The following is a 14,381-nucleotide window of genomic DNA, read 5'->3' as shown; positions in this document are numbered from 1 at the left end:
GCTTGTTGTTGCTGTGAGTCTATAACAGCAAGGGAGGCGTGGTAGCAGGTGACCAGAGCAGGAAACTTAGTGATAAAATCTTAAAGGGCAAACATGAAGGAAGGATGGGGAGAGGAGGTAAGAGGGAGAAGGAGAGGGATAAATGGAAATGGGGAATGATTATAACTCTCAAATCCTGCACCCAGTGACATACATCTTCCAATAAGACTACACCTCCTAAATGTGCCATTATCTCCCCAAAATAGCACCATTAACAGGGGACCAAGTATTCAAATACATGAACCAAATACATGGAGGAACATTCTCATTTAAACCACAATAAATGGCATACTTCAAATAGTGGGCCCCTCTGGTTTTTTGAGGCACTTGTTTTATACAGCGCATTAACTAGATCCTGAAGGAGAACAGATATTGCTCTGTATCCATTAGCTTCTGATGTATTATGGCCAGGATATGTGCCTCTTTCTTTCTGTGTTCTCATCTAAACTCTCCAAAACCTTACAGGAAGAAATGTATGGTATAGCTGAGAAAAGGAATTCCCCATTTACCATGTAAATCAGTCTACAACAGATGTTGTTGCATGGTACACATGTGGGACTTGGCTCATGCCAAGGAAGACAACTCTCGAATTGAAAATACATGATAAACCTGATTCCCAGGTTTCCATGTGAAAGGGAGACATCCCAGTCATTTGTTCATATTTTATTTTGTTATTTTCTCTTTGAAAGTTTTATACTTAAAATATAATGAATTTTAGCCATCCCCCCCCAAACTACTCTCTTTCATTCCTACTCCCTTTTCCTTTGAAACCCTGCTTTCTTAGAAGTTCCTCTTGAATTTTCATGTTCTTTGTGAGTAGTCCAAGAACTTGTTTAGGATTGCTTGCATGAGAATGTCTGGGAGATTATTTACTTGAGCATGAGAAACTTACCAGCACCTACACCCTACTGAAAATTACAGCCCATTGGTAGTTTTGATAAGGCTGAAATAGAATGGATGCTCTTTCCACAAGTTCTTTATTTTCCTTTGTCTTCTAGATAGGGAAGTCCTTTTCATACCCCTTTGACTTGCCTGTCCCTTGGATATACTCCTATTACTTTACACAAATTTAATTTCCACATTTTAAGAAAAAAAGTTAACTTTGATTTACAGATTGAATTTTAGAACTCTTTTATACAGTCCTAAGCAAATGGTTTCAAATAAAAGATACAGATTAATATAGGCAAAATAATCAGGTAATTTAAACTCAATGCTATAGAAATATAAGAAATAATTGGCTATATAAACTCTCAGTAGGCCTATTTTTAGAAGAAACTGGTCTGATACTCAAATTTTTTTATGACTTTCAATAGAAAGGCTCAAATATATCAGAAATTTTGTAAAGGAAAGACAGAAAGAAACCATCAAGTATAAGAAAGAAGCATAGAAGGTTATAAGAATGGAAATAAGTAGTCAGCTCCGTGTCATGGTGCCATGGTGGACCACTGGCCAGGGCTTGTGCTCAGTCAGAATACAAAGCATGAATCTCGAAGAAAAGTTCAACCTGGAAATATCAATGCTATAAAGATAATTCTGGACATCATCTGGACCTGTTTGGGACCTAAATCTATGATGAAGATGTTTTTGGACCCGATGAAAGGCATCGTGATTACCAATGATAGCAATGCCATTCTTTGAGAGATTCAAGTCCAGCATCCCACAGCAAAGTCCATGATTGAAATCAGTGGGACTCAAGACAAAGTGGTTGGAGATGGGACCACATCGGTAATTATTCTTGTGGGAGAAATGCTGCCTGTGGCTGAGCACTTCCTAGAGCAGCAGATGCACCCAACTGTGGTGACCAGTGCTTACCATATGGCACTGGATGATATGATTAGTACTCTGAAGCAAATCAGTACCCCTGTTGATTTCAATAACTGTGAAATTGTGATACAGTGTTGAACATCATCATTAGCTCTATTACTACAAAAGTCATCAGTCAGTGATCCTCTTAGGCATTGCACTGGATGCTGTTGAGATTGTGAGGTTTGAAGAGAACGGCAGAAAGGAAATTGACAACAAGAAGTATGCAAGGGTAGAAAAGATACCTGTGGGGGGCATCATTGAAGCCTAGTGTGTCTGACATGGAGTCTGGATTAACAAGGATGTGACTAATCCATGAATGCACTGCTATAATAAGAGGCATGAATAGTCGGCAGATCCAAGAAATTAAGAGAAGATGTTGGAACAGAGGAAGTTTTATTGGAAATCAAGAAGATTGGTGCTTCACATTCATTGCTGACTGCAAAGATCCAAAGGCCTGCACCATTCTTCTTAGAGGAGCCAGCAAGGAGATACTCTCAGAAGTAGAAGGCAACCTCCAGGATGCCACGCAAATGTGCCTCAATATTCTCCTTGACCCTCAACTGGTGCCTGATGGTGGAGCCTTGGAGATGGCTGTGGCCCATGCCTTGACAGAAAAAGCTAAAGCCATGGCTGGTGTGGATCAATGGCCATATAGAGCTGTGGCTCAAGCTTTAGAGGTCATCTCTTGGAGCTTGATCCAGAACTGCAGGGCCAATACTATTCCTCTACTTACCCCCCTCTGGGCCAAGCACACACAGGAGAGTTTGTGAAACCTGGGGTATGAATGGTGAGACTGGTACCTTGGTGGACATGAAAGATCAGGATAATGGGAGCCATTAGATGAAGCTACAAAGATACAAAACATCAGTGAAGACTGCAGTTCTACTTCTGTGGATTGATGATATTGTCTCTGGCCACAAGAAGAAGGATGATAATCAGTGCCGGCAAAGTCATGCTCCAGATGTTGGCCAGGACTGAGTGGTGAGCAAGGTGACTTCAATGCATAGAACCAGCAATCTCCCCTTTCCTGAGTCAGAGTTCCAGGAACACTGTGGACATCTTTGTTTGCAAAGGATCAGGTAGAGGGGAAATCTGTTCCATTTCGGTTTGCAAAAAGCACTGACATGTATCTCTTCTCTATTGTAAGCTTTCCATTTAGTTTGATCCCAATGATTAAATCTAAGTCACTTGGAAATACGTTACTTGTTTTTTTAAAAAAAGGAAATGTTTTAGTTTTAAAAAGGGTTTGTATAGTAAACTATAGCTTTATCCTTTATGTACAAGATTGTTATAAAAATGGAAATAGATAAAAATAATAACAAAACCAGAATGTCAGAATATGTCGCAAAATGGTTTGTAAAATATGAAATCTAAAATGTGTAATATGGGCATATAGTAAGATTAAAAATTCCTTAAGTCAAAATTTAGTGTGCTAATATAATTTCCACACAATTCCCCGTATATAGAAGCATTTATACAAAACTGGCTTAGAAAACAAAAAATATGTTTATCAAGGTAACTATTTACATTGTTTTCTGCTTCATTTGTTAGGCATTTTAGCTACTTAGGAAACTGAGTTATAACAGAGTCAAGAATAATTTTTTAAGTATATTAGTTTTTTTTCCATCTTTAAGTGTTACACTAAAACCATTATCCCTTCTTCAAGACTAACATGACTAACCTTTTAGTGTCTGACAACCAAAGCTAGAGTCCATAACCAATGAGGATAAAGATATTAAGAGGACACCCAATGATTTTTCCTCTTTATCAGGTCAACCAAATTGCTGGGGACAATGGAACACCTTGAAAAGAGTTCCATGACTCTGTTAGGTTTCATATCCTCTTGATTGGAGAGGCCATGGAGATTCCAGAAGTTAGACTCTAGCCAATGTGCATTCTACAAGACAGAGGATTATCATAGAGGCTTTTTAAAGGTAGACACATGCTCAATAAAACCAGGATGCATTCAAGTAGATAACACAACTGGTTTAGGCAAGACTAAAGGAATCACTGGACTCTCTCCTATGTTCCTAAAAGATGACCTTAACGATAAACAGAAGAAAAGGATAACTTTTATCTACCTATAGAGTCTAAAACACCCATCAGGAATGAATAAACAAAAAACAGTAGTTGTTAATAAATGAACTAATCTAGATTTGAAACGGTATTCTAAATACTATGCCAACTTTTATAGGACCTACTTAAAAGAACATGAGGGCACAAAGAGTACAGAGAAAAACTAACAGATTTGTACAGTTTCTAACTACACTGGTGGCTTCTTAACCAGCAGTCATTAAAAATTCCAGACTTCCAGCACAGTACCTCTTGTGAAATACATCGTTCATCCTATTTTTAAAAAGGTTACTACGTCTTGTACTATAAAGATTCTCTAAAACTTTCACTTAAAACATGGCCACTTTAGCTTCCTTCACTGAGAAGCTGTACAAGTTCTAACTGCCGAAAATTAATCACCATCCAATCTTATATAGATTAACTAAGAGTTGATCAAGATGGAGTTTATGTTGTCTTTTTACAAATGTTTCCCTAGTTAACAATTCAAGAGTGCTGTAGATTGGCTTTCAGAAGATTATCCTTCAGTCTGACCTCCATAGATCTCTTCAAAGTAATAGTTATCATTATTTTATTATAGATCACTTACACTGAAGCTAAGTCCCTGGGACTTAGTTATTATCTTCATTCTGCTTATAGAGTTAAGTCCTGTGGATAAGTAAATGTGTTATTCAGACCCTACAAGTATCCATCAAAAAGCTTTGCCAGGAGACTCATCTTACCTAGGGGGGAAATACTACAAATAACCCTATTTAGAGTCCATGTAAACATGTAAACCCTCATTCAGCTCCTAGCTTTAATTCTTTTAAAACATCTTATAGGTACCCTTTTCTATATTCAGGTCTGCTAATAGATGACACAGTCTGTGTTTTAAGGGTGTGTTATATGAGACCTGAGTGATATCTTTGGTCCTGGGAGAACATGTGACATCCCAAAGGGCTTACAAAGTGATTAATGGGAAACAGTCTAAACCTAGCTTCTATAACTTTAAATATTTTAAGATTATTATTTAACAGAAGCTTTTATGATATAAAACTAAGAATATGAATTATGTAGCAATTTCCTCTGAGGTAAAATATTGTATCCTGGAGGGAAATTCACTAAGAGTAAAGATATTCTAAAGAGGACAGAAAACATTCTACCTACAGTGAAGCTGGTTAAGACCAAAGTAAACAACACAAAAATCTCAGGAAGTCCCTGTAACTGAACAGATAAATAAGCATATATAAGCAGTAACAACTGATGGAATACACTCTTAGATCAGCTGTGCCTCCTGGAAATAGCACTGTACAAACTGTGGAGCTGTCTGGAAGTTGTTCAGTGCATTTCAGATTTCCAACTTTAGTGAGCTATCATCTACGCTTTGGTGGGCCTTTGGTGATACAACAAGCTTTGTGTCATCTCTGCTTTTGTAATTAACCCCAATACAATTCATTGATTCACCAAATTGGATTTTGGAGGTATCCTTAATTTGGTCTATTATTGATTTGGTATGTGGCATATGTGGATGTTTGTCCAAATCTCTCCAGAAACAGTGCAACAAAACAACATACTAATGATCCCTCCTCTAAGAATTAATGAATTGAACCTCATTTTTAGACACCATAGAAATAGTATAAAGCCTGCCTAAAAGGTATATTGGAGTAACCTTGGACCATTGTCCACTCTCACCTGTCAAGACTCCACTCTCCTTTAAAATGTCCCCTTTTGTCACTGATCATTCTCACATCTTGATACTGGACTCTACCCTACAATTGTCCTTTGGGCAACTGCCTACTTTCACCCCATTGAGAATATCCTCTGCTATGTAATGTGTTCTTTGGCCATCTACTCTCATCCTTTCAGAAGTATTTCTACTTTACAATAAACTGCTCTTGTTCTATACTGTGCTCTGTGCATCTCATCTGAATTCATTCTGTGCATCTCATCACAAGGACCAAGGAGCTAAAGGCACCCAGAGAGAGATACTGGTAACATTGTTGATATCTAGGTTTGTACTTTTAGTAAACATACCTTTTAGGGTTTTTAAATTTTATTCTTTCTTTTGTGTTCTAACACACAATCTGTTCTGAATAATGTTCTATGTGCAATTGAGGAAGTTGTATATTCTCTGTGGCATATGGCATATGGACCACATGCCTGATGGATGTATGGAGTTGCTCAGACCTTAAATTTCCTTACTTATCTTCTTTCTAGCTCTATTAATTAAAAAATTATACAAGTAACTGTAAACCTATATTTTTCTCCCTTCAGTTCTGCTTATTTCATTTATTTATTCCTCTGGGGTATTTTGGTGTGTATATATGTTTACAATTACTATATATTTTGATGGACTGCACTTTTATCAATCTATAATATTCTTTATCATTTTTAAATATTTTAACCTAAATATATTTTTCTTAAACTCCAGTTTAGCTACTATTTGTATAGAATATATTTTATAATTATTCACTTTTAATTTATTTTCACCATTTTATTTAAAGTAAGTTTTTAAAATGTTTTCCTTACCCCAAATGGAAACTATGTGAAGTGGTGCATGTGTCAATTAGCTTGGCTTCATTCCTTCATAATGGACATGTGTATCAAGACATTAAGGTCTGGTTGTGGCTCAGTGGCAACTGATGGCTTAGCATTGGTGAGACCCTGGGTTCCATCCCTGGTAGTATGAAGAAAATTGAACACTCTAAATATATACAACTTTTATTTGTCAATTATATCTCAGCACAGTACATATGCTGTAGTATAGCTGTTTTCTAAAAGTGTAACATGATCATCACCATCATGAAACTAGATTGCTGTGATAACCTATAGAATGGTTTATCTCTGCAGTCATAGTAACAAAAATAAACACAATACCATGCTAATAGCTAAGTTAATAAAAATTATAATTAGATTGTTAACATTAACTCTTAGAAGGAAAATCACTACATTACCCACTACTCCCTACCTCTCACCTGTATGTGGTCTTAGGAAGTTCTAAAGAATATAGAAAGGGGAAGGATAACTAAACCCAGAACTCCAGTTAGGCATCTTCTGTGAGTGGTCACACATACTGGAGTAGGATTGTTCAGTGAATCAGCTTCCCAAATCATCCATGCAGTAGCCACTCATGTTGGGGTTGGAGTTTGTTGATGATGTAGCTGTCCAGCTATCCATGCTCCTATAAGTAACTCTAATCAATTCACTGATGCATCACTTTGAACTTAGGTGGAGTCAAATTTTTAGTGTATAAGTGATACTCTATGTGAGATAAATTTTCATTTCTTTATGTCCTCCAAGAAAAGTCAATCAACAATATAGTTTGATTTTTAATCCATTTTTCTAATGACTTCAATTTTAGGGTAAGTGACAAATGTAATGTGTGTGTATAAAACATCTGTAACATTTTAAAAACCATAGGCATAATAGCTATATCCACATTATGGGAAAATGGATGTATAGAATTTTTTCATGTTGAAAAAGTAAATCTCTATTGTTTGTAAAAATAATCAAGAGCAACAATGAGAAAAATGAGGAGGAGGAGGAGAAAGAGGAGGAAGAAGAGGAGGAAGAAGGAGGAGGAAGAGGAGGGGGAAGAGGAGGAGGAGAAAGAGGAGGAGGAGGAAGAAGGAGGAGGAGGAGAAGGAAGAGGAGGAAGAAGGAGAAGGAGGAGGAGGAGAAGGAGGAGGAGAAGGAGGAGAAGGAGGAGGAGGAGAAGGAGGAGAATAAGGAAGAAGTAGGAGGAAGAGGAAGGAGGAGGAGGAGGAAGAAGGAGGAGGAGGAGGAAGAGGAGGAGGAGGAGGAGAAAGAGGAGGATAAGGAAGAAGGAGGAGGAAGAGGAAGGAGGAGGAGGAGGAAGAAGAAGGAGGAGGAGGAGAAAGAGGAGGATAAGGAAGAAGGAGGAGGGAGAGGAAGGAGGAGGAGGAGGAAGAGGAGGAGGAAGAGGAGAAAAACAACAAGAGTCCTTTTCTCCATCACCATTACTGTGATGCTTTAGATAATAACAGCCCCCATAGGTTCGTATTTTTGAATGCTTGGTCATTAGGCAGTGACACTACTTGAGAGAGATTAAGTGTACCCTTCTCTCAGTAGGTGTGGCCTTGTTGGAGGAAGTGTGTCACTGGGGATAGGGGATGGGGATGGAGGTGGGCATTGGGGTTTCAAGAACACAAATCAGGCCAATTATTTCTCTGTCTTTCTGCTGCCTTCAGATCTAGAAGGAGAAGTCTCAGCTCCTCTCCAACACCATGACTGCCTACATGCTGCCATGCTTTTTACATGCTGATAATGGATTAAACCTCTGAAACTGTAAACCAGCCCCAATTAAATGTCTTCCTTTATTTTTTTTAAATTTATTTTATTGGATGTTTTATTTACATTTCATATGTTGTCCCCTTACCCCATCCCCCACCCACCCAGGAACCCCCTATCCCCTCACCCCTCCTCCTTCTCTGTGGATGTAACCTCTATCTACCCCCCCACTCCCACCTCCCCACCCTCAAAATTCCCATCCCCTGGGGCATCCAGCCTTCATGAGGTCAAGGTTCTCTTCTTCCACCTATGCCCAGCAGGGCCCTCCACTCTTACATATGTCTTCCTTTATAAGAGTTGCCTTGCTCTTGGTAGTCACAGCAGTAAAACAGTGACTAAGACAATTACCCTGGTGATCACTATTCTATTAATAGCTTTTTCTATGAATTTGACTACTTCAGATATTTGTCTTAGTGAAATCATTCACTAAATCACTTTTTGGTGGGCTTTTTTTTTTTTACCACAGTATCTTCAGAGTTTATCCACATTGTAGCAGCTGTAAGTTATCCCTCTTTTTGAAAGAGCAAATAAAACACTACTATATATTTATGCCACATTCATCTATTCTTCAACTGATAGATACTCAAGTTATTTCTACCATTTTACTCTTGTAAATAAAAGCTTTATGACTAAAGATAAACAGATTTTTTTTGAAGGTCCTGTTTTCAATCTTCCTGGGTAAATATCCACAAATGGAATTGCTACATTATATAATTTTTTACAAATATTTTAAGGAATCACATAATATTTTCTACAGTAACTACATCATTTTATATTCTAACAAAGAGTGCTGAAAGTGTCAGATCTAAGAATCTTTGGTTGTGGTGTCAAGGGTCTTTTAAGTAGAAGCTCGTGTCATTTGCAAATAACAGTAATTTGATTTGACTTCTTTTTCTATTTATATCCATTTAATTTTTCTTTTGTATTATTGCTCTAAAGCTTCAAGCACTATATTTTATATCAAACACTGTATTTTATAAGAGTGTTAAAAGTAGGCACTATATTACTCCAGATTTTAGAGTAAATGGTCTTGGTTTGTCTCCATTTAATATAATGTTAACTATGGGTTTGTTGTATGTAGCCTTTTTAAAAGTTGAAATATGTTCCTTTGATATGCAGACTCACGACTTTTTATCATGAACACATGTTAAACTTTGAAATGGCTTTTCTGGGTCTATGGAAATTATCATGTGATTCTGTACTTAAGTCTATTAATATAGTGCATTACATTAACTAATTTGCATGCTTTAAGCCAAACTTGCATCCTTAGTATGAAACCAATTAGGTGGTGGTATATGTTCTTCTTAGTGTGTTCTTGAGTTTAGTTTACAAGTATCTTGAGATTTTTTACATCTGTTCACCAGAGAAATGTGGCACCAAGATAATACCAGCTTCACAGAATAAGTTTAATGCTGTCTCCACCATTTCTATTTTATAAAAAAAATGTTTAACAAGTGCTGATATTAGACTTCTTTAAAGATTTGTTAAAATTCAGTAGTGAATCCAACTACTTTTCTATGTGGGAAGACTTCCATATCACTGCTTGTTCTACTCTCTTGAAGTTATTCTTATCTCCTTGAATTTGTGTTGGCAGGTTACATGAGTTTAGGAATATATCCAGTTTTTAAAGTTTCTAACTTTTTTCTTAATGCTAGGAATAAAATTCAAGGCTTTGAGCATTCCAGACAAGACCTCTACCACTGATCTATGTCCCTGGCCTCAGTTTTCTAGCTTTTTAGAATATAAATTTTCAAAGTATTCCCTAATGTCCCTCTGGATTTCATAAGAGCCTGCTGTAATAGCTTTCTTTTTATCTGTATTCTTAATCTGGAGATTATCTATTTTTCTTTAAGATTTGCTCAACTTACTTATCTTTTCAAACAACTTTTTGTTTGATTTGCTGTTTTATTATCTGTACTTCATGACATTCATGTCATCTGAGTTTGACATCTTGGTTGTTTTAGAATCTTGAGGTGTATTATTAGGTTATTTAAAGTGTATGATTAGGTTATTGTGATCTCATTGGTTTTTTAATGTAAGCACTTATAGCTATAATCTTTATGAATGATTTCTTTTTTGTATCCCATAGCTTTGGTGGGTTGTGTCATAATTTTCATTTACTTATAGGATTTCAAAAACTTCCTTCCTTGATTTCCTCAATGACTCATTGTTCACTCAAAACTGTATTTTATAATACTATTTATGTAGCTTCTTTTATTCTTCTATTATCTGATGAAATGTAATTACTTTGATTTTGCTTTGTGTCCTATAATGTGAGTAGTTCTAGAGGGGCCCAGGTGCTGTAGAGAACAGTTGTATTCCCTATTTATTGGATGAAATACTCTAAGTATCTGCTAAATGCTATTGCTCTATCATGTTGTCTCCTTATGCTGCTCCTTTGCTGATTTTTAGTTTGAAATAAGTGCCTAAAGATGAAAGTATTGAAATCTCCCACTGATGTTTAGTATATAAATGTTAATGATATTTAATAGTTTTTAATATTTGGCACCTGATATTTGGTACATAAATATTAACAATATTTAATTGTTTTCCATTAGTTTATTTATTCACTGTATATACCGACAATTGACTCTCTCCTCCTCCCAGACATGGCCCCTGATCCCCTTCCTTTTCTCTGAGAAGGGGAAGAAGCCCTAGGTACCAACCCATCCTGGCATATCAAGTCACTGCAGGACTAGCCACATCCTCTCCCACTGAGATCAGACAGGGCAGCCCAGTTAGGGGAACAGGGTCCACAGGCAAGCAACAGAGTCAGGGAAAGATCCCTCTCTAGTTGTTGGGGGAGCGCATGAAGACCAAGCTGCACATCTGCAAGCAGCCTAAGTCCATTGGTGGACCGGGAGCCCCCAAAGGTCCAAGTTAGTTGACTCTGTTGGTCTTCTTGTGGAATACATATCCCCTCCAGGTTCCTCAGTCCTTTCCCCAACTCTTCCACAAGAGTTCCTGAGCTTGCTAATGTTTGGCTATGGGTCTCTGCATCTTTTTTCAGTCAACTGCTGGGAGGAGCCTCTCAGAGGACAGTTATGCTAGGCACCTGTCTGTGAATTCAGGCTGACAGATACAAATAACCTGGGGATCGTAGGTTGTTGAAGGAGGAAGGCAGGCCTGCAATGTGTTCATATTGATCTTCTGAGGACAGCTTCGCACATTCCCAACTAAACTGACCGTGGTTGCTACTGCATTCATTTATGTCCATCTCACAGAGGGCACCTGTGTGTCCAGGCCAGCAGTGACAAATATAACTGTCAACAATGTCTTCACATGTTTTATTATTGTGATGAGTCTTTGATCAACAAAGAGGCACCAAAGTCTTACAGTGTGTCCTTGTGAATCCGCTACCCATGCAGACATAGTAGTAGTTGTTTTCTCCATCCACACATAGATCTCCATGGAGATATGACTGACTGGCACATTTACTAGAGTTGAGTTCACAGTGATCTCCAAGGAATCCAGATGAACAGTCACAGAAGTAAGCCCCCAAGAGCATCCTGACACATGGCACCATGTACACATGGCTGAGATCCAAATTCATCAATTTCCAGCTCACACTAAAATACTCTTAAGAGTAAACACACATAAATCTTTCTATCTCATTGAGGCATACAGCCTCATTCTCATTCATCCAGGGATCAGAAAAACATTCATTCACTTCCACGTCACACTGTCTGCCTTGGTATCCAGACACACAGAAGCAGGAGTAGCCATTGATTCCATCCTAGAACACAGCCCCTTTGTGGTAAGGACTGGAAACACATCCAATGTGATTCGTGTCACAGAACCTTCCAGCATATCCAGCAGGGCAATGTTCCCTTTATTAATATGTAGTGATCTATCTTCAACTGCATCTTTTTTTCTCAGCAAGCTCACTAGAAAGTCTGTGAATTTCTTTTCTGATGTTTTATTGGGTTTGATTTGAGATGGTATCATATATATGGTTCAGGATGGTCAATTTAGTTCTTTGACTCAAGTAATTCTCCCACTATCCTCCCAAATAGTGTGGATTTTAAGTTCAGCTAAGCTAACATTTATAAAAATATGAAGAGGTGCTTCTTGATGTCCAGGTGATCTTGGAACTTTTGTTTGTGATCATTTCCTAGGTAAGCTGTTAAAATGTGGTAGCATGTTGACTGGCTGCTCCTCTTGACAGAGCTAACAGGTGACAGATCTGGTTAGAAACATCTGATAGAAATAAGACAAGTGTTAGGAGATGGCAGCTGGAAGCCATGACTAACTATTGCACTGCGACAGAGGAAATATCCTCCCACATACTAGGGAATAAACAGGACTATCCCTCTTAACAAACAGCTTGTTCAGTAGTCAAGCTTCTAGAAATACCAGCCTTTCAGATGCACAATTTACATATTTGATTTTTTTCTAGTTCTTTGAGACTTTTTGATCCCATTTACCTCCCCTTCTCCAACTCTTCCCATCCACTCCTTTTCTATCCACCTAACTGTACCTTTTAAAAAAAAAACCCTCCAAGATAAGTTTTATGCTTCTCCAATAGTTTCGGGTCTGAGGTCTTCCACTGGACCATGGTCAACTTACCAGTGGCTCTAGTCTTAAAGAAAGCTATCCTTTCTCCCAGCAGCTAACAATTGCCAATAGCTCCAAGTAGACTGTGATTAATACTCCACATGTTTTGGAGTGCATAATATTTGGAGAACTTATGAAAATGCCAGTCCTTGGATCTCCCCAATTCCCTTTTCTGAGAGCTAGAGTTAGACTGGCATTGAAAATGTTGCAGTGGGAGTATGAGAGGAAGCTAACGGAGCAGGTGGGTTTGTTGTAGCTCTCTTTGACCTGGCAGTTAGCTTGTACTTCCACATTTAGATTAGTATTCTCCCTGATTTGTACAGTATATCCAAGCTTTTAGGGCAGGAATTTTAGGTAAAAAGACAAATCAGACAATTTGGTAGAAGTCATGAAAACCACTTACCTGTAATTACAGTATGGAGGTCTACATAATGAATACCAAAAACCAAGCCTGAGGGAATCCAGATACAAATGGCCAAAGGTGTTCCTCGGTTGAGTATTAAGACATGATGTTGAGCCAAATGAGGTTCAGAGGTCCAGAGATATGCCAAAGAAAGAACAGCAAATATAAGTATAAGTAATACATATTAGTCATTTCTTAGACAAGTTCTCACGCAACCCAGACTGGGCTGTATAGAAGAGAACAAACTGAGATCATCTGCCTGGCTGTCCTCGGCTAGAACTTTGTACTGATTAACATGTCCTTTATATGTTTCTCTATATACTGTCAAAGACATGGGTGAAGCTAGAAATGTTGGAGGATGGGATCACACTTGCTCTGCAAAAGAGCCTTCACTGAAGTTCAAAGAGCTGTTCTAAGGGAATCCTGAAGTAGCAGATGTGTAGGAGGAGTAAGTGTAGAGACTTAATATATGGCAGCATACTACTATAGTTAATAAGATCATATTGTAGTTAGTGTTTTTTTAAGAACTAGATTTTAGATGCTTTTGTTACAGATAATACATCTATTAATAATATGTTTTAAAAACTAAGATATGCATATTAAAGCCCTGTTATCTAGCACTGTGGAAGGATATAGTGAGTTCAAGTCTTCTTGACTGATGAGACATTATCTCAATACAAACTTAAAAGGAGATACTATTCTCATATAAAATGCACAACCAGAAAAATCCTCAGTGTTCAGAGTAGAAATGGCCAGAGAGGAAAGAGGAAATTTCCTGTGTGGCCACTAAAACAGATTTCATTCACATTGATAGCAATTGGAGCAGAAGTCCTAGATCTCAGCACACTTTACTACTTGACAACATAGCTATGGATGAAGAAACCAAGGAAACCAAAACTAGAATGTAACAAAAATAGATATGGCTGGACAGGTGTGGCATTAGAAGACTTCCTAAATCCTAAACAGCAAGGAATATGCTGTGGAAAGTCTGTTCCCATGATCAAAACTGCCATGACTTGAGAAGCCATGATACTGGAAAAATAATTCTGTGACAAAGACAGCTATAGTTGGGGGGAAACAGAAAGGTATATTTTTTCCTGGAAGTAACCATAACATACAATGTTTAAAGATCAAATTCATAAGCAGAGAAGAGAGACTTTGAAAGACATGAGCTAGGAATGACTCCTTGCATTATCAAAGCAGATGTGCTTGAAAA

General features: G+C 37.7%; 1 pseudogene; it reads left to right on the top strand.

The window, feature by feature from the left end:
* The first annotated feature begins 1,473 nt into the window (after positions 1-1,473).
* Positions 1,474-2,823, top strand: LOC114624499 (annotated as a pseudogene).
* Positions 2,824-14,381: the final 11,558 nt, after the last annotated feature.

Source organism: Grammomys surdaster, unplaced genomic scaffold, assembly GCF_004785775.1.
Source record: "Grammomys surdaster isolate TR1022 unplaced genomic scaffold, NIH_TR_1.0 207, whole genome shotgun sequence".
Classification (NCBI taxonomy): Eukaryota; Metazoa; Chordata; class Mammalia; order Rodentia; family Muridae; genus Grammomys; species Grammomys surdaster.
Note: the sequence above shows the minus strand (reverse complement) of the source record. Positions and strands in the feature narration are given on the sequence as shown.